This window comes from Bactrocera dorsalis, chromosome 3 (assembly GCF_023373825.1).
Source record: "Bactrocera dorsalis isolate Fly_Bdor chromosome 3, ASM2337382v1, whole genome shotgun sequence".
In the NCBI taxonomy this organism is placed as follows: Eukaryota; Metazoa; Arthropoda; class Insecta; order Diptera; family Tephritidae; genus Bactrocera; species Bactrocera dorsalis.
In genome coordinates, this window is record NC_064305.1 from 4,017,806 (window position 1) to 4,038,659 (window position 20,854).

Consider the following 20,854-nt stretch of genomic DNA (forward strand, 5'->3'; position numbering starts at 1 on the left):
TTTGTCTCAAAATCTTCTCATTGCGCCTTAAAACACTTCCAGCATCTCTTCATTTTCTTATAAGCGCATAATTGGTGCAGCCTCACAGCAATCACCACACACTGACCTAATTTACCATGAAATTTATAGCACTCAAATGCATTTCTTTCAATTTTTTTTTCTTTCACAGTTTCTTCCACAAGACCTTTATGCACTGCTTCTCATATTTTTCCACACAACAGCAGTAGCATTCGCTTTAGAATTGCGCTTAGAAAAAATTAATACACTGTAATTTTTTAATGGCCATTTGACAACCCATTTTGATAGTCGAAATGGCAGCAGAGATGCTCTAGACTATAAGCTGTTGACAAACTGCTGGCTGACCAGATGACAAATGCAGTTATACTTATATGTATGTTTAGGTGTGGAAAGCAGAGTGCAGCAGACTTATCGTGTCTTAGATTTGGAGATAATGTCTAAACTAGACTAAATGGAACTAGTTTTGGACCAGTTAACGTAATTTATATTTATTACAACTTTTCGAAGATCGAACTAGAAAATTTTTTTTATCGATTTCAAAGTTTTGTATTAGTTCATTTCTAAATTGAAGATATGAATCTAAAATTTCTTATTGCTTGAAACTGGTCACTAGGAGCCTAGTTATGAACCAGTTACTTTATAAATTCTCAGCCATGTCGCAAACACAAACGAAATTGGTTCTAAGGTATCGCTTCCTGCATCCACATTGTGAACTACCCACAAAAAAACTAGTTCGGAACTAGTTGATTTAAAGTTTCCTAGTTTTTACCCCGTGTTTGCCACATGTTAGCACTCCACAACATATTTCATGCTATTTATTCAATATTCATGCTCAATTGCTTTGCTGCTGGGCGGAGCAGCTAGATACAACATTTTCATTATCATTTGTTTCAAATATTTATTAATGTGCTGGAATTCACATAAATCGCGCGGCTAATACTTATACCAGCGATAAACTATTCGACTTCAACCCTATGACAAAGTGTTCGGCTGAAACGTTTGTTTGCCCCATTCGCTACTATGTATTTATTCTGGTAAGTCACACACAGCCACACATTCAACTTCATTCTTCCCAAAATAATCACAGCCTTTCAACAAATAATGATGAAGTCGGCAATTTTTTCTCGCCGCGTCGCCACAATAATTCCGTATCTCCTCCATTTTACTTTCGTTGCGCCGAAAGTTTCTAACAAAACTTTGTTATTTTTGTTGCTGATCACACATATGAAATTAAGTTAATAAATAAAACAAGCAGCTTATCGTCGTCGCTGTTGTTGTTATTGTTGCTGCTGCTGAAGACGCTGGTATTTGTCCGTGTCGTCATTTTCAGTTGTTAGGCGCACAAACACATACATGTATGTATGTATATATAAATATTTTTATGTGTATGTAAATCTGTTACTATTTCATTTGCTTCAGCTTTGTTGTTGTGTATGTGTGCATATGTAAATAATTATGATAAGCATTTTTCCGTTGTCACTTTTCAATTTCCTTAAGTGCCACAAGTGCTGGTGGCAACAGTAAAATAATCGGCGTGTCAGCCTCTTAGCCTCAAAACGCCAACTAATGATTTTGTCATACGAAGTAATGGCCTGACAAAATTATTATAATTCAAATTTTATGGTGCTTAGTACTTATGTATGTGGTGTGAAGTGCGTATTAATTTTATATGATTACTTTTTATGATTATGCAAATAAAATACAGTTTTTGTATATTATTTATGGATAATAGAAAATTCAGGAAGGACTAGGGAGACTTACAACATGTATGTATGTAATGTCTAGTCGTATTGTATGCGGAAATTGTTATATCCTGAGCAGGTTATATTATGGTAGTATTGCTCCGATATTTGTAACAACCAGAAGGAAACGTCGGAGAACAGAACCTATAAATGTATATATACATAAATGCTCAGCGTGACGAGCTGAGTCGATTTAACCATGCCCGTCTGTCCATCTGTCCACATATATGAGAATTAGTCCTACAGATTTCAAATATTGATCCGAAATTTCTCTCGCATATATAAATTTGTATGAGTGTGCTACTGAATGATTTAAGACAATCAAGCATTTTACCAAGAGATACCACTGACTGATCTGATTCTTGTCAGTATATCTGAGGTTATAACATAACTGAAGGGCAGAATACATTATTCAAGCTTATTGACTATTTTTATTATATTTTTTGTTTAAACATTCTTTGAAAGGTTAAAGATATTCGAAATATTTAATAAATAACCAACTATTACTTAGAACCAGACACATTCCAAGATCTTATGTTAATTTCAGTATCCAAACTGATTTTGCTTTCGGGGTTGATTTTTCTTGACTAACGGTAACTCTTTTGTATACATGCGAACTCTTGAAGGCTCGATACTAGTCATCACTAATTTACATACATCTTCATTTGCAGCTCTATATGATTTTATTTTACAGACCAAAAAATTTCTTTGACATGATATGCGAGGTCCACCACTTAATAAACCATTTTGCATAATTTATTTTTACCATCTGACCTTCAATTATGTCCAAGTGAATACATATTTAAGCAACGTTTTAGAATAATTTCCAAAAAGATGCACCAAACAGCTAATTTCCTAAAAAAGCAAAGCATTTATAATAATAAATATGCCGTCGCCATACATCATATTTAGCCATATATCAACGAATTCTGACAAGCAAACATGGAGACTCGATATAAGAAAGCAAGAAAAGAAAACAACGCGCTATAAAAGGCGCATAATCTCTGAAAGCGCACATTTTTTCTGCTCCACACAGTCACACATACACATGCGCAGAGTCTCCTTCGGGTAGCCGCGTCATAAGAGCATTCCGAACATGCCAATTAAGTTAAAATCTTTAAATTGCTTTTAATTTGATAATGATTTGAAATGTTTAGGCTGCAATTTATGGTGCACGAGTATATATTTATAAGAAAGCTTGTGCTCTTCATGTGTGTAAGTATCTGCATCTTTTTTCACACACAACTGCAACAGCATGCAAGCAAGTCTGTTATAAACGGCATGTGTGTTTGTGTGTGCGCGTCAAAGATTTGAGTAAATTATGTTGCATTGGCAGCGTCGCTAAGTGGCGCAGCAAATGCATGCAACCGAAATTTGTTGTTGTTTTTTTTGTTGTTTGTACCGTTTCTTGACTCATCGCAGCGCGTCTGGCCAAATTTTTGTACGGCTGTCCCCTTTTTTTTTGGAGCTTTCTTGTTAGTCTGGATCTCAATTGACTGCTTGCTAGGCGGTTCACATTTATTATGTTTCTTCCAGTATTTTTTCGTTACTCACTTTGCTGCCACTGCGGTTTCTTAGAAGTGCTGTCCATTGAAAATATTTCGGTTTCACTTTTTTCTCATATGTTGCGTAGTTTTTTACCTCTCTTCTTTATTCTCAAACTCTACAAATCACTTAATTGTAGATTTAGTATATTTTGCTGTGATTTAGTAGAATAATGCAATAAATAATTATAAATTTATGTGAAATTTAAAGGTAATTTGTGCCCTGCAGGGTAAACGTTTAATATTTTTCAAACACAATTCAAAATTTGAAAGCTTTGTACAAAACTTTTTGCAAATTGCTGCCTAATAAAGTGTTGCTGTTGAAGCTTCAGAAGAACTAACGTTATATATCACCATTAGGAAGCTTTGCAAATAAAGTTAGATTAGCATAGAAGTAGATTTTAACGCTGTGGCAGTCAAAAGAGCTATCTACTATCGATCGAGAAGCGTTTTGTGCTCACCAGAAACTTATTAAGCCGGTTAATATCAATCCCAGTCTTTTCACTAGGGTCCCCAAAGGCATGTCTAGAAAGGTATTTAAATCTCAGTCTGGCAAAAGCAATGCATTAGAGAAAGAAATGATAAGATTATTCCACCTCACATTCCTCCATATAAATTTTACTAAGAGCCAGTTGTTCGGGTAATGTCTTACGGTTCACAGAAGGATGCCGCAGTTGCACAAGCTCTGCTCGTTGACCAATGCCTGCCGAACTTACTGGAGGTCCAAATCTCCAACGCTAGACATCGAAGAAACGACTCGATTCCAGACGGATGAGAGTGGGGAGTCAGCTCATAATCTTTGCAGTTTCGATATTGAAAAATAATTTATTTATCAGATTATATGATAGAATGTTTAACTAAGCTTTTGAAAAGCACTTTTTAACTGATTTGTGAAAAAGCTCTCAAAAAACTTAAAGTTTCAAATTCACAAAATATTATCTTTAATGATATAGTTATATCCCTAACAAACGTCAGAATTTTAACTCATCAAATCTAATTATCAATCTATTCCGATCTAAATGATACCTTTAAATATATTCATAACCACATTTTAAACAAATGATAAGCGCAGAATTCTAGATCACCTGCGGAAGGTGACCGTCACACTGACAAAACTTACCTGATTTAGAGCAAAAGTGTCACGAATGTGAGGGGCATCCAGCTGACAAAACAAACAAAAAATAGTGTAAATGAGGCAACGAAAAATGCTGTCAAATTAACACTTTCTGAAAACGTAGAAAAAGCCCATAGGGAACGACAGTCACAGCAGCCTAAAGAGGCGAGACAATATAGAACGCAAAAAAAAAGTTTGTTTGCAGAAGCGCAAAAGGAAAACAAGAAAAGGTCAAAGTGACAGTGAAAAAGGTCAAGTGTCAAGCTGAGCTGTGGAAAACCAAGCATAAAAAAATATAAAATAAATGAGAGCAAAAGCGTACAAAGTTAGCAAAGTGAAACAAATAGATGCCTAAAACAGAAATGGCAACCGAAATTATTGCCATTCACTGCCCACAGTTGAAGAAGTGGACAGCAAAAGGGAATAAGTGAAATAAACAAGAAGTCAACATGCGTAATAACCGCAGGCTATCGATGACCAAACAGCATCAAAGTTATGTCGAAGTGCAAATGCCGAAGTTTGCGCTGTGACAGCCAGATCTGGTTTTGTATTTGAAAGGCTCGTGGACTGGCGCTGAGCCTCGAGCTGTGGCTGATAAGCATTTTAATGTCGTCTCATTTGAGTGCTGTCAGTTGACGGATAAATGTTTTGCTCCACTGCATACGCATATAATGGGTGTACTTTGAAATAATTGAAGTAGAACTGGGAAGCTGAAGATGCTAGAAATTAGTTGGCGATGTAGGGAACAAAAATCGTTTATACTTGAGAGACAGAGTTTATTTTGCTCTGAGAAAAGTATAGTGAGATACACCGAGCTTTATTCTCGAAAGCTTTTTAACTCACTCCAAATGTTCCTTAACACAGATTCTTTAAAGAAAAATAATTTGTAGAACATGTTAAGGGAAATCAGCTTAGTGCTTTAGAAACGTTATATCCCGAAATGTTTAATTAGGATCGAACTAAGGCTTTCATCGAGCTTTTATCTGGACCACCCTGTATATGCTTATTTACTTATAACGCTTTAGTCATATCATCGACAAAGCTCATCTTGTTGCTAATGCTAATGATGACACTGATGGGCGTCAATAAAGCACCTACAAACAACAAGACACACGCACACAACAGCACGAATACAAATAAAATCCAACCTACAAGCCCATCATTTACGAAACACTGCGGTTGGTCCGTGATTTGTGTGTCCGAAAAATTGCCGCTGGTCCCTATTTTATCCGGCTGCTGTTCATAAATGTTTTGTCGCATTTAAATGGCGAAAAAGGAACTTTCGTTCGTTGTTGTTGTTGCCTATCAAATTATAGTAAAATGTTATTTTTGTTGTTGTTTTCCTTACGGTGACATGTTGCGGATGTGTTTTGTATTTTCTTTTATTATCCTACAATACTTCCTCTGTTTGTTTCTTTTTGAAATATTACAATGCGGCATGTCGCATACGCAGCGGGGATAAACAGGCCTCCGCAGCCCACACAGTCCTCAAAAGCACGTTCTCCGTGCGCTTACAGAAATTAAATTGTGCCCAACTCAGCTTATCAGCATTTTTAATTGTATTTCGGCCAATAACAACACCGCAAACAAGCAAACAAACCGCATGCATACATACATACATATACATATACCGTATTTATTGCCTGCGCCTGCTGCATTGTTGTTGGTTACATTGTCATCGCAGAAGAATTGCCAAAACAGCTTATTTGATTTTATGGCAACATCTTAAATTATCTAATTGCCGCCGCCGCTGGGCAACATTGCCAGGCTGGTGCCCACATGCTTGCATCCAACATTGACCTCCGCCCTCGCTTGCGCTCCAGCTGCGCCGCTTATGTCATGCCACGCTTAATTTTCCACAGCCTCAAGCTGTTTGAGCGTCTTCGTCGTTGCTGCGAAGCGCCATGTAAGCTTTGTGGCTGCCTCTTCCACTAATTTTCCTGTAGTTGGCAACGCCAGCTGGTAATTATTGTTATCCTGCTTGCCTTCTCGGTCTTATCCGGTTTTTGGGTATGCATATGTATTTGTGTGCATGTGTGTGTGTGTGCTTGCATATGCAGCACAATAAATTGCCTTGTGACTTTATCCTTTAATGCCACTTATCTGCTTCAATTGTCTGGCCCACACGCGCCAGCTTAGTGCGTCAAGCACCATGCATGCTTGAAGGAAGCACGGCGCCCGAACCCAAACTATAATCCATGTACAATCTGCATTTGTCTGTCCTAACCCCACTCCCAATTTATATTACGCATAACTATTAAATTGTCACTCTTTTCTTAGCAACACGCTGCTATTTAAACTTCCTTACATTGCCGCCCGCTTTGTGTGTTCTCTGTCAGTTTTCTGCCTGTTCTTCGATTTCTCTTACCATATTGGTATCTTATCTAACTAATTATATCCTTGGCATATAAAAACAAAGGCTCTTAGGATTTATGCGCACACAGTTGTATTTGTGCATGTGTTTGTGCATACAAATATCCGCCTTTATGGTTCGAATTTAATTGCGAACGTATTATCTCTCTCAATTGCTAATGTATGCGTGCTTGCTCTATGTCTGCGTAAGCTTACTGCTGTTATGTGTGTGTGTACTTTCAATCCCTGTTTTCCTTTGTGTATGTTACGGGCTTTGGTGTGTATGTATATTCACCGAATTAATTGGATTTTATGGCGTCATCCTTAAGGCACTCTTAAATACACTCATACCCTCCACGAACACCCGAAATTCCATTTAAAGCATATATTTGCAATAAAAATTTATCGAGGAAATATTTATTGGTTTTCTTAAGATTTTAACACACTCACTACGGAAAATAAGAACACTCGAAAAAATTACCGCCAGCAAGTAAAATAAAGCTCAACTTATTCTCTGCATACTAGGGTGATCAAAAAGTCTAAAATTATATGTTAGATTTTTAATTTCGAAAAGTGCTATAGTAATCTAAAAAGAAAAAAAATTGAAAACATATTTTCATTATTTTTTATCTTAAAAACTTAAAGCATGTCATTGTTTCAATTACTATAAATCAATTTCTAAAAAAAAAAAAATCATAAAAGCTTCACAATTTTACGAAAGCTTTATAAAAGCTTGTTGTGATAGGTTTTTCCTATCTGTGACACCATCACAAATTTGAAGAGCGCTTCCACTAGCTTTTATATATTCACTTTCAAAAGCTTCCATGGCATGTTTGTAGCTCACAACTTCAATATGTAATAATTTATTTGGATAGTAGACTTGACGTTATGTCTTAAAATTGTTAAATTGTGGAGAAATATACATATACTATATACGTAAAATTTTAATTGGCTGCAATATCCTTTAGATTAAAAGCTTTCAAAGAGCTGTCCTATATATAAATTCGTGTCAAATTTTTCAAAGAGCTTTCTTACATACTAATTCCATATATGTATTTTAATGAAAGATCTTTAAAAGCTTTCACATTTAGTTTATTGCAGCTAACTGATTTTTAAATCAGCCGAACTTTCACGTCAAAGTTTGCAAAGAGCATGAAAGTTTTGTCAAAGCTTTGACATTAAGTTTGCAAAAAGCTTGAAAGTTTTTTGAACGTTTTGACATTAGTTGGTTGATGCAGTTGATGCAGTTTTTAATGAGTAGAACTTTCTCGAAAGTTTTCACGTCAAAGTTTACAAAAAGCTTTCAAATATATTAATGAAAGTTCTTTAGAAGCTTTGACTTTATGGGTTATTGCAGCTAACTAAAATCCTCTATGCAGTATTTTAATTAGCAACATTTTTACGAAAGCTTTCATAAAGTTTTAAAAGCTATTCATATAACCGTTAAAAGCTCTAGTTATGCAACTTCATTGTTTTTGTGTAGAGCTGTCAAATATATAAATACATCCCTAAGTAGTTTTTTAATCAGCAGAGCTTTCACGAAAGCTTTCATAAGGTTTGAAAAGCATATCAATATAATAAAAATTAAATATCGAAAGCTCTACTTATGCAATTTCGTACAATGTTTTAGTGTGGAGCTGTCAGCATACAAAACTATATACCATGAACTCATATCTTTAAAGTTTTTTGAAAGCTTAATACATTACTGAGTTTGTTGTAAATATTTATACGTTTACTTGTATATATTATTCAGTTTGCTTGAACCAAAAATCACATTGCTACTACATGCTAATCTTGCAAATCTCTTTAAGCTTCCATTAAATTTGTCAATTACTCGATATCTGTGTACGTGTAAGCATCTCTGTATCGCTCTGATATCTTCAGTAAAGGATTTTGTTTTCAATGTTATTTCAAATGTCTTCTTAAAATAATTACAGTATCCCAGTAGGAAATTTTTGAAAAAAATGGTAGGTAGTATTATGTAGGTTTACATGTTGAGCCGATTAACTTTATTTCTCTCTATTTTTTACGGCTGCTACTCTATCTAAGTCGATATCGCTTTTTCTCTCTCTCTCCCTCTCTCTCGTTATCTCTTTTTCTCGCTATTTATTGCTACTTTCTAATCTCATATCTTGTTAGCGTTAATGGAAAAAAATCAATTTTTCTTTTCCACATATAGTATGTTACAATAACCTATCTGTGTTTTGACAAAAACCATATTTTGGCAGATCCAAAGCGAACAAAATTTGAGATAAGATTCAACTTTTTTGTAAACGCATATTTTTTAATTTTTTTTTATTTGTTCGTAAGTTATTATACGGAGATATCGTCTTGTTCAAAGAGTTTTTTTATTTTTAGATTTGATCCACGGAGAATGCCGGAATCATCTCAACAGTGGAGGACCCCGTTTTATGCCATCGGAGATCTGGTATAACTGCAAGAATTTTTTCAAAAACTTCACTATGTAATTTTGAAACGTGTACAAATATACCCTGAAAATTTCAATATAATCGGCAGAGTAGTTTTATTTTTAAAAATTTTAAAAATTTACGTTTTTAGGCGGTCACACTATGTGCTCCTTTTAAGAGCTTAAGAGCCTATAGTAAGCATTTTGTCTTTTTCTTATTGAAATGACTTTCAAATCTGTGAAAGATTTAACACTTCTTTTATAAAAATACTTAACGGGAAAATAATCAGTCATTATCTGAGGCTGTATTGATCTTCCAAGATAGATTTCGAGAGATGTGGGGACTTAAATTGATGCTTTTGTCTGAGATCCCAGCAAATGAGGGTCATACACCGTAAAAACATCTCTCCATCTGAATCTGACCCGAAGATACTCTACACTCTGAAAGACTCGATGAATTGTAACTCACATTTCCTACATGGCTCGTATATACATACATAACGGTTGATATTATATGTAATATGTGTGATTGTATGTATTAGCGAGTGTGTTTTCTGTCGATATATCTTGTAGGCGTTGCATAACAATTGTAAATGCAGGATTAACTCAGAACTTAGCATAATAAGCGAAACTGCCTTACTCTTAAGCACGCCACAAACATACCTAAACACACATACAAAAGCATGTGAGTGAGTCAGTAGGTGTATACCAAACATTAGTGTTGCACGTGCAAGTCAAGATGTCAACAACGTGATATACGTAACGACAACGCCATTTTACACTTTAAGCCGACCCTCTTTCTCTCTCTATATATATATAAGTGTATGTGTGCTGCAATATTTATATGAATATGCGTGTATGCGTGTATTTCGAACGCATATATAAAATACGCTTAAACTGAGATAATCTCATTGTGATTTTTGAACTCAAGTAAACGCCAGGCGTTATTAAGTCAACGCTTAAGTTATGCGGAAAATGTCAAATGAAATGTTCAATAACACTGCACACGCATACAAACATAGAAGTAATTATGCTTTTTGCTACATAAATGTTTATATGAAATCGCATTTTAGCAGCATGTCAGTGAACAACGTTGTCTTAAGCCATTTCACATGTCCATTTGTGCAACATCCTTTCGTGTATATAACTGTGTGAATGTGCAAGTGTGCGTGCCAAAGTAATGGCTATTATTTTCCAAGTAATTGACAGCTAGGCAAAATGTACAAAATCTTAATTGATTAATCCAGGATGTTGCAACACACAACTTTTGCCTATCAACAAAAATAATATCAACAGAATTTTCGACGTTATTGTAAATACTTAGCAAGATATTTATATACATATGTGTACATATGTATATGCCATTATACATAAACACATTTTATATGCATATGTGCTCTTATGCACGTGTATGTGTCGGAGTTTATCACTGTGCTTGTGCGTTGCATGCCATTTTGCCTTGGTCAGTTTAAAATTTGCTTTCTAAGCCAATTTATTTAGCTTGGATATTTATTAGTTCACAATATTTACAAATATTTTTTTTGTTGTTCTTGTTACTTTAAGTAATTGTAGCCTAAATGTTTGGGACAATTTCAAATAAATATTTCACTTTAAAATTGCATGTGATATAACGCCGGCTGACGGCAAGCTATTAAAGTGTTAAGTGGAAATACTTCAGCAGGCATTTTAGGAAATATTCGGAGAAAATTGATACTGTTGAAAAATGCAGGAGGACGTAAAGAAATTACTGGAAATAAATTTAATAAATATTATATAAACTCGAACATTGCTCTTTGATTTTTCCTTTTGACTTCAAAAGTGTACAGAATATGAGTACTTCCATGAAAAACGAAAACACAAGGATGAGGTAGCATAAATATGAGGTTTTTAGTTGTTGGTGGGGTCGCTCAACAAAAGTTGTACTTTGGCTTTACGAAATCACCGTTAAAACAAAACTCTCATATAGTGTATATGTATGTCAAACAGAAAGCCCTCGGAAAATACTTACTCGCTAAGCAACTATAACGATTCGCATTAACATCAGTGGCACACTACATACAACACCAACGATGGAACTAAATGCCATTCTACATATAGGACCCATGGGCATTGCCGGCAGATACATTGCTGCGTAAGTTGCTATCAGTTTTCGGAAAAGTAGATATGTTAAAGTTCCCAGAGAGGGATATCATTTCTCACTTCGATTGCATCTATGATAATTTGGACTACTGTGCCGCTGAACCTACACTCAGTCGCATCTTCTTCACATACATATCTTTGGAAGACATGTGTTTGAGGCGGATTCGCTGGAAAAGAGGCGCAATGAGCTTTTTCACGGATGGATCGAACAACAAAGGAAAAGTTGGAGGGGGAGTATGCTGTAGAGAGCTCTGAATCAACTCCTTTTTCAAATTACCAGATCGCTGAAATGCCTTTGCAGCAGAAGTAGCATCAATATTACCGAATATGTACTTCTCCGAAATGCAGTGTTTTAGGGCGGTATGCATCCTCTTCGAGAGCATAACTGCTATATACTCACTGTCAACAAGTTCTAAGCTAGTTAAAGAGTGTAGGACCTCACTAGTAATATCATGAAACTACTTCCATATTAAACTTGTCTCGGTGCCTGGCCACAACGGAAAAGCTTGCAATGAGCTTGCAAGAGAGGCGTCTTGACCTAAATTCCTTCAATATATGAAAGAACGAGCAGAGGTTCCCCTATCATCGTGCGTTCACGCGCTTTATCTATGGGCTTCGCGCCAGCTCAGTAAGCGCTGGGCAGCTGTGAGGTTGCGAAAACCTCCTAGACCAGATTAAAAACATAAAAGATCTATTGAGCTGCTAGCAAAGCTCATGTCGCCGCAATGACCGACGTCTTAGCTGGACACTGTTCCAGAGGAAGCAACTTGTCAAAATAGCGATGAGGAAAATGAGGTGGAAATATCTAGCCACTTTCTTCTACACTGTCTAGTTTCCTCCCAACTAAGATTGAAGCATCTCGGTTGTCATACGTTTAACGAACCCAGCAAATTGTCAGGAATAGAAGTTCTGGGCATCATAATGTACAAATATCTCTAGCAATCCAAGTGGGGTTATTTGTGGCTTACGACAAATGGGATTATTTACTTAATCTAACCTAAATTTGGTTACCTATTCCTTCGTCTAAATAAAAAGCACTCAGTTTTCAATAAAGCAATCGATACTGTCTAGTAGAGACTGCAACACAAAATCATTTTTGAGAGTCTTTTCAAACGAACTCCTTATTTTTAAATATATATGGATATCATATGGGTATAGAAAGATACCCTCAAGGCTTTCAATATTGAAATTTCTATAAAAATATGATGAATTCATTTGTAATTTTTTATTAATCATCTCGAGCACATTATCTGGTTTATAATAATCCCTATTCTGTACAATATATTTACGGCAATAAAAAGTCCTATTCTAAGATAGGCGAAGTAAATTCGTATTCGTACAGTATTTCGAAATATTTTTCCAATTTCCTGCTAAGACAGATTTGGTTCTTATGAAAAATCATTTCTGGCAAAACATCTCTTGAAAACTTCGTACTTGCACTCCACTAAACTCTTACGACTTCCGACATACTCAAAGGATATATGTATATTATTTATTACCTCTTTTTTTTTACATGCATACACATGAATTGTATTTATTTATATTTAATTACTTTTCTTTGATAAGCTCCATAGAAAGCTCAGTTAATTACCGAAAATATTTATGATATAGGACTTTTATGTCATTGCACACATCTACGAGTGTGTATTAATGTTTTTGCGAAGAGTTGTTAGTTAAGCGAATCAAAATAAAATAATTAGTACTTAACTGCATATATATATGTGTGTGTATGTATGTAATTACTTCAATATTCATTGCGCTTTGAAGGCATTAGTCGCTCGCGAAGCGAAGTCGCATAAAGTCGAGTCATGCCAATTTGACGCGCTGAGCACTCACACTGCGCTCCACAGCGCAACTATGGGTGATTTTTTAAGAGCTTGATAACTTTTTTAAAAAAAAAAAACGCATAAAATTTGCAAAATCTCATCGGTTCTTTATTTGAAACGTTAGATTGGTTCATGACATTTACTTTTTGAAGATAATTTCATTTAAATGTTGACCGCGGCTGCGTCTTAGGTGATCCATTCGGAAAGTCCAATTTTGGGCAACTTTTTCGAGCATTTCGGCCGGAATAGCCCGAATTTCTTCGGAAATGTTGTCTTCCAAAGCTGGAATAGTTGCTGGCTTATTTCTGTAGACTTTAGACTTGACGTAGCCCCACAAAAAATAGTCTAAAGGCGTTAAATCGCATGATCTTGGTGGCCAACTTACGGGTCCATTTCTTGAGATGAATTGTTGTCCGAAGTTTTCCATCAAAATGGCCATAGAATCGCGAGCTGTGTGGCATGTAGCGCCATCTTGTTGAAACCACATGTCAACCAAGTTCAGTTCTTCCATTTTTGGCAACAAAAAGTTTGTTAGCATCGAACGATAGCGATCGCCATTCACCGTAACGTTGCGTCCAACAGCATCTTTGAAAAAATACGGTCCAATGATTCCACCAGCGTACAAACCACACCAAACAGTGCATTTTTCGGGATGCATGGGCAGTTCTTGAACGGCTTCTGGTTGCTCTTCACCCCAAATGCGGCAATTTTGCTTATTTACGTAGCCATTCAACCAGAAATGAGCCTCATCGCTGAACAAAATTTGTCGATAAAACACATTTCGAACCGAACACTGATTTTGGTAATAAAATTCAATGATTTGCAAGCGTTGCTCGTTAGTAAGTCTATTCATGATGAAATGTCAAAGCATACTGAGCATCTTTCTCTTTGACACCATGTCTGAAATCCCACGTGATCTGTCAAATACTAATGCATGAAAATCCTAACCTCAAAAAAATCACCCGTTATAAGTGAAATAATAATAAAATTTGTTATGCATATAATAATGAGCAGTGTGGGGTAAAGAGCGTAAGCGAAATATGCATTGGCGTGGGTTTGCTGGTGAAAGCATTAAAACCAATGAAATGCTGAGCTTTCATTTCGCTCTCAACGCGCAAAGCTACGTACAGATGTGTGTGTGTGTGAAAACGCTGGAAGATGGAAGGGTGAAAAGGAAAAACAAAGTTAAGCGAATGAAATCTAATGAAATGAAACGAATTGAATGTGGAAAAGAAAACAAGAGGAAATGAATGAAAATTGTTGGAAAACTTTTTTGCCGCCACACACAAACACACATATACTATATATATTATATATACACAAGTTGGCACGGAACTACATCAACATACATAAGCATAAATACTTAGCATTAAATGGCAACACGCTGAACGTTTTGTTGTAACCTTTGGCATTAATGGCGGCTGAAATGGTCGGTGCACGGCAAAGGCAGTAACAAAACGAGCACTTTCACTTTCGCCACATTTTGTACTGCATTCCTGTCTTCCAGGATAGTAACGCTTATAATAGCACAGGCTCCAGTAAGTCAGTAACTGCCGCGCCCCAATAAGTTGCTTATAATAAAAATCAAATAAATATCGTTACATTCCGTTGTGTTAGTTTAACTAGGAAGCAAAATTGTTGGACTACAAAAACGGGGGTAACTGCGTCTCGGCAGGTATATGTGACGGCGGCAGCATGGCAACCCTAGTTAATTTGTAATAAAATCCGATTATAACCACAAAAATGCGGAAGGTGTTGGAGAAGATGAAGAAAAAATGCGCAAAATCAGAGACACTGTGAGAAAGGTGGACACTGCATTAATAGTCACAATCTACGGTGGGATAAAACCATTGAAAACTTCCAAGTATTCCGCTCAGCTGTCAGTTTGAAAGCTTAGAAACAAGATCTGCTTGAGTTTATTATAATCTGGTTGAAAATAGTGTAACTCTCTTGAAGTTACCTAGAGGTGATAAGGCTAGGTCTTAGTATTATACTATTATCGGTGGATGGTCAGCTCAACCCGATATTCCTAGACTCCGTTGTCGCTGTTATAGTCGAGTTAACAGCAGCGCACCAGTAGTTTCATCTTTTCACTACTCGGCGCCAATTCGAGATACCACGTGCAGCCAGGTCCTTTTCCACCTGATATCTCCAACGGAAAAAATGTCTTCCTCTTCCGCAAAACTTTTTTCTCTAACGCTCCTAAGGCCGACTCATCAGTCATTGTCCATGCCTCAGCAGCATATAGGAAGACGGAAACGATAAGGGACTTCTAAAGTTTGGTCTTTGTCCTCGAGAGAGTACTTTACTTTTCAATTGCCTACGCAGGCCGAAGTAGCACCTGTTGGCAAGAGTCATTCTGCGTTGGATTTCGAGGCTGACGTTGTTGTTGGTGCTGCTTCCAAGATAGACAAAATTATCAACTACTTCAACTTTGAGACTGTCAACAGTGGTATGGGCGCCAAGGTACGAGTGTGACAACTGTTTGTTTGATGACAGGAAATATTTCATCTTGTCCTGGAAAAAGCAGAACTAACAGCGCGGTTGATGAGGCCAGTGGTGTCAATATCATTGGCGTACGGAGTTGAAGAAGATTGTACCTAATCTATTTAGGTCTGCAGCTTGAATTATTTTCTCCAGGACTAGATTGATGAAGTCGCACGATAAGGAGTCGCCTTGTTTGAAATCTTGGTATCGAATGGCTCGGAGGGGTCCTTCCCGATCTTGCTACAGTCCAGTAAAAAAGTTCTGCTTCGATTTTTACAACTCCGAAACCACTGTGCGTCTACTGTCGTTGTACTATTGTATATACATGAATGTCTATTCGTGGCTTCTCTTTTTCCAAAAGAGTAACTGTGTAGTGCCGACCGCAGAAATTATGTACCGACCGGTACAGGGTTAAACTAATAAAGCATTCATTGGCAGTTAAACGCATTTGGCTCGGCTGTTTGCCAAAAAATGCGTCATCTACTTACCCCAAGCCATAGCACAACTAGGTATTTTGTACTTGAGCTATGAAAAAGCAATAAATACGACAGGTGAATCCTTTATAACTCGCATTTTGCGCAACGTACTTCGGTGGTTGCTTTCTTTTAATGATGCTTGTTGTTCTTATTAAGCTATTAAAGCGTAACCGAATGCCATGCCGCCCTAATAGAGGCTGAAAGAAAAATATGGCTGGGAAAAATTTATCGTCACCCCAACCAATAGCGCGAGCTTCATGAAATCACATCGAGCTAATATTACTAGGGCTCAGTTCAGTGCTCTCCACCCCCACCCACCTGCGCTATAAAGCATTTTTACGCCCGAGGCGACGGAAATTCAAACTCGTTAGCAAATGAATTGCAAAAAATTTCGTACGAAGCTGAGTGCCACAAGGTGTTGCAGTGTGGGGAGCAGTACATTGGTGCGGGTGTGCAAAGTAAACTGAGACGCAAGAAAGTAAAAGTAATAAAAACATTAACGAAAGAACTTTTGGCAGCGCCGCATTCTTGTCGATACTTATGTTTACAAGAAAAAATGTCCTGCGGCTGTCTGAGTAAAACGCACGAGTCCTGCGTTGTCTGACGTATGTATGTACGTAGCGCGGCACGTTGGTATTGTTCGTCACACATAGGTGGAGGAGCTGGCTGCACTTCATTACATCAAGCAAACAAATAAATTAATATAACTGTATATATTATATATATATGGATGTGTGTGTTGTGTATACACTAAGTAGGCGTCTGTGGGTGCGCGAGTAGGCTAAATTAGTACCAGCTTGTGCCCATTTTGTGCATACTCACACATACATTGTCTACTCTAAACATCCTGTTGCTCTACCGCTCGCTCTCCACTTTGCACATCCGTTATCTTTGATGCTTTTAAATTATATCCCCAAGCTAAAAAGCGACAAAACAGCCAAACAGTTAGAAAGCATAAGCAAGCAATGCAAACTTTATTGCTTTTATCAAATTTGTTAAACAATACTTAAAAAACAAGGTAACTCAAATAAACTGTGCGCCAGTGTAGGGGTTATTGCTGTGAGCTTGGTTGTTTCAGTTCAACCTGGCTTCACTTACTGCAGCTTTCGAAAGGGTAACCCAATCTGTTTGCTCCCCCTTTTTGGTGTCCCCATTATTTGTTTATTTTTTGACTGGTGTAATTTTTGTCTGGTAATTACCTGAGAAAATCCTTTTTATGGGCGTTGAGCGTGGCAAAACAAAAAAAGAAACATTTTAATGGTAGTGATAATACATATGTGTGCTTTGTACATATTTACATACATATTTGTATTATGTAGGCATAGGTAAAGCTGTTTGTATATCTGTGGTATGTACATTGAAATTTTTATTTGCCTAAACGTGATTTTGCGGGTGATTTTGTGGATTCATTTTAATGTCGTTTACATATCGATAAAGTTATAGGAGAGGGGTTTTTTTATAATGGCTCTCGACATGTTTAAATAGTAAAAAACCAGTCACTGTATGACGTGTTTGCAGTGAATAATTCGGAGAATTATGTGGGCTTATAGCACAGCCTTTCACAATCTGGCCTTAAAAGTGAGGTGAATCGTCTTTGAAAGAATTTTAACGTTTTATAACCTCTTTTTCTAAACGACATCTGTACATCGTTATTGTAGCCAATGTGGATCCTGAGCTTTTTCTGTCGATTCGACCGAATGTCTGTAGAATTTACCAAAAGGAGTGCGAAAAAAATTGTTAGGAGTTCTAGGAAGCTCTGAGCAAAACAATCCCAGTTTTTAAGGACTCCCAGTTTAACCCTGGTACCACCTATGATTAAAATTACAACTTCAGAAAATAAGAAAAGTGGAGTTGGCTAACTGCATTTCATGAGGACGATGAGGTGTTAGAACATTATCTGTGCGAATACCCAGCCTTCGGATTTCAGAGATATACAGATATCATCCGGACCCGGAAAGTAATAGGACTGGGTCAACTTAAAAAAATTTATTGAACCAATCCTTAAAATTCCATAAAAACTTTATAAATAGGCTCAATATGCGCTACCAGTGCGATTTCCAAGCATGGAAGGCGCCACGGAAGGCATTCTCCGGCATAGCCTTGCGAGACGAGGAGCATGCTGCTTGGACCCCCCCAAAAGCTATGAAAATGCTTGCCTTTTATTGGCCTTTTCAGGCAAGGAAACAAAAAAAAAAGGCCGGGGAGGCACATTAGGGCGGCTGTAGAAGCGCTGGGATGCCGGCCTTAGTTAGGTAGCTGTTCGCAAGAAAGGCGGTGTGAGCTGAGGCGTTGTCATGGTGCAACTTCCAACCTTCTACAATGTCTTGTCGGACCCGATTGATCCTTCGTTTGAGTCTCGTCCACTTTCACGTAAAACTTGCCGTTGACGGTTTGTCCAGGAGGAACGAATGCATTCTGGACAATGCCAGATGATGTCAAAAAAGACAATGGGCATCGTTTTCACTTTGAATTTGCTCATTCTTCCGGTCTTCATCAGCGACCTCTTTCCGGCCCTCCCAAAAGGACTGGTGCTTCCGAAACACACCACTTCTTGCTAAAGCAAAAAAAAAGCTGTATAACAGAAGAACTTTCTCGAGATTAATGACATTTTGGAAACTCTCGAAGTTAATGAGCCGTGAACACAAACAGTTCTTATGTTTAACTTTTAAAGGCTGGCTTTAGGCATTTATTTAAACCCTAGTCAAGTTTTGGTCGTTCAAATCAAGTGAGGAAGCCAACACATTTGTAAATATCTATAAGTACCACTTCGGTAAATGATTAGCTGAGCTTTTTCTGTCGTTTGTGATCTTTGTGCTGGGTTCGTCAAAGCTAAAATCCTACAGTGTGTTCCAAAGGTTACGAGCACTTATTATCTGTCAGTGATTTCTTTAATAATTTTAACCAAAAATTATAACCAAACAGGTTGAAGACCAAACTGGAATGCAGTTCCACACATACATACTCGTATATCTGCATGCAAATGCAGTAATTGACTTGTTTCTTCGACTGTGGCGGACATTGCACTACTCAAATCGGCTGCTGCTGTTGTGATTGTTGTTGTCACTGTGGCAAAATAAGCAATTTCAAGCTAAATTTACGTTAAATTCATTTGCAACACTGCGCTGTTCATAAAGCGTTTGTTGTTGTTGATCGGTCTCTACTTTTGCTTTGGCGCAGCGGCAGCAACAGCAGCAGCTGCTGTCAATCGCAACACGTACAACAGCAGTAATGCAAACGAAATACCCCTACAATTGCTGCTTACAGCTCGCTCGCTCGCTCGTCGTCTTACCGCGGCGCGCAACGACTGCTGGCTGCTCGCTGCCGGTCGCCAGTTGCCTCTATTATTGAGTAAAATTACTTTGTATGGAATTCAATTAACTCGAATTTGTTGCACCACCTCGACGTGATAGCATGTCTCCGGACTACAGTCCAGCGGCGACTGACGGCGATAAGACGGTACTTATGCCACGTCTACCGGGCATCACTTACGCCGTTGCAGCCGCTAGCTGCTATTCGCTCACTTCGATTTCTTTTGTAAAATTTTGTAAAACTTTCGGTTGCCAACGGCCGCCGCACAACAACAGAGCGACAAATGCAAATCGGTGTCGGTGAGTTGTCATCGGTGCGGACGCTTGGTGAGAAGCAGAAGGGGATAAGTAATTTTCCCTGCAACTGACAGGTAGCACAAGTGTCGCGTAAACAAACAAACAGTATTTCCTAATTATTTAACTAATATATAGAAATAGAAAAATTTATTCTTAATTAAATTTTCTGATGAGAAAGTCAACCGTGGAAATTTGATTTAGTTCCAGTCGAGTTTGTGATCGCGACGGTGGAGAGCTTCTTTGTTATTAGATATGAATTTGTAGATAGGAATTTAATTAAAATTATTTATGCAAAAATGGAAAACAAAGGAATAAAATGTAAAAAAAATTCCTTTACTATTTTAATTACAATTTTTTTTTTTACGATAATACTTAGTAATATTCCTCTCCAAGTTTTTTTTGAGAAAGCTTAAAATATATATATATATAAAGCTGAAAGCCTAAACTTTAGAAGATATCTGTAAAGCTTTTGGTTTTTATGGTTTTGACTCAAGTATGAAAGCTCTTTTATAATTGGAAGTAATTATGAAAGCTTTTCTCTTTGAATATAAAAGTGTGTTTTTCATTAATATATATTTGAGGTAGTAATAGACCAATCTGCGTTTTAACTTATTACTTTTTCATCAAATTATATCCTTAATAATTTTTCAGTAGATAAAAATTTTCGACAGCTTTTTCATAATTATCAATCTTTGCTGCAAGTGAAAGTTTTTAGAGTAATGCGGAATCCTCTTCAAAAAATCTCAACTATCAGTGTTTCATAAAATAAAGCTCTGAAAGCTTTCTGGCAAATTGAGTATTATTATTTTTTATTTTTTTCTATTTGCAGCATTTGGTTTTCAGCATTCAGTGTTTTGAAAATTAAAGCTCTGAAAGCTTCCTAGCGGAATACATAGTCGACCTACAACAACTGTCAATTCAACTTCTTATTTTTTCATCAAAACACCTCTCCAAAAAGATTTTCTATCAAAACAAATTTTCGAAAGCTTTTTCGAATTTCCCATATATGCATACATCCAATTTTGCTGAAATTGAAAGCTTTTGGCGTAAGTAAAAATTATTTTTCAAAAAATTTCGCGATTCAATGTTAAACAAAATAAAGCTCTGAAGGCTTTCTAGCGGAATTAATAGTCTTCTTATGTCT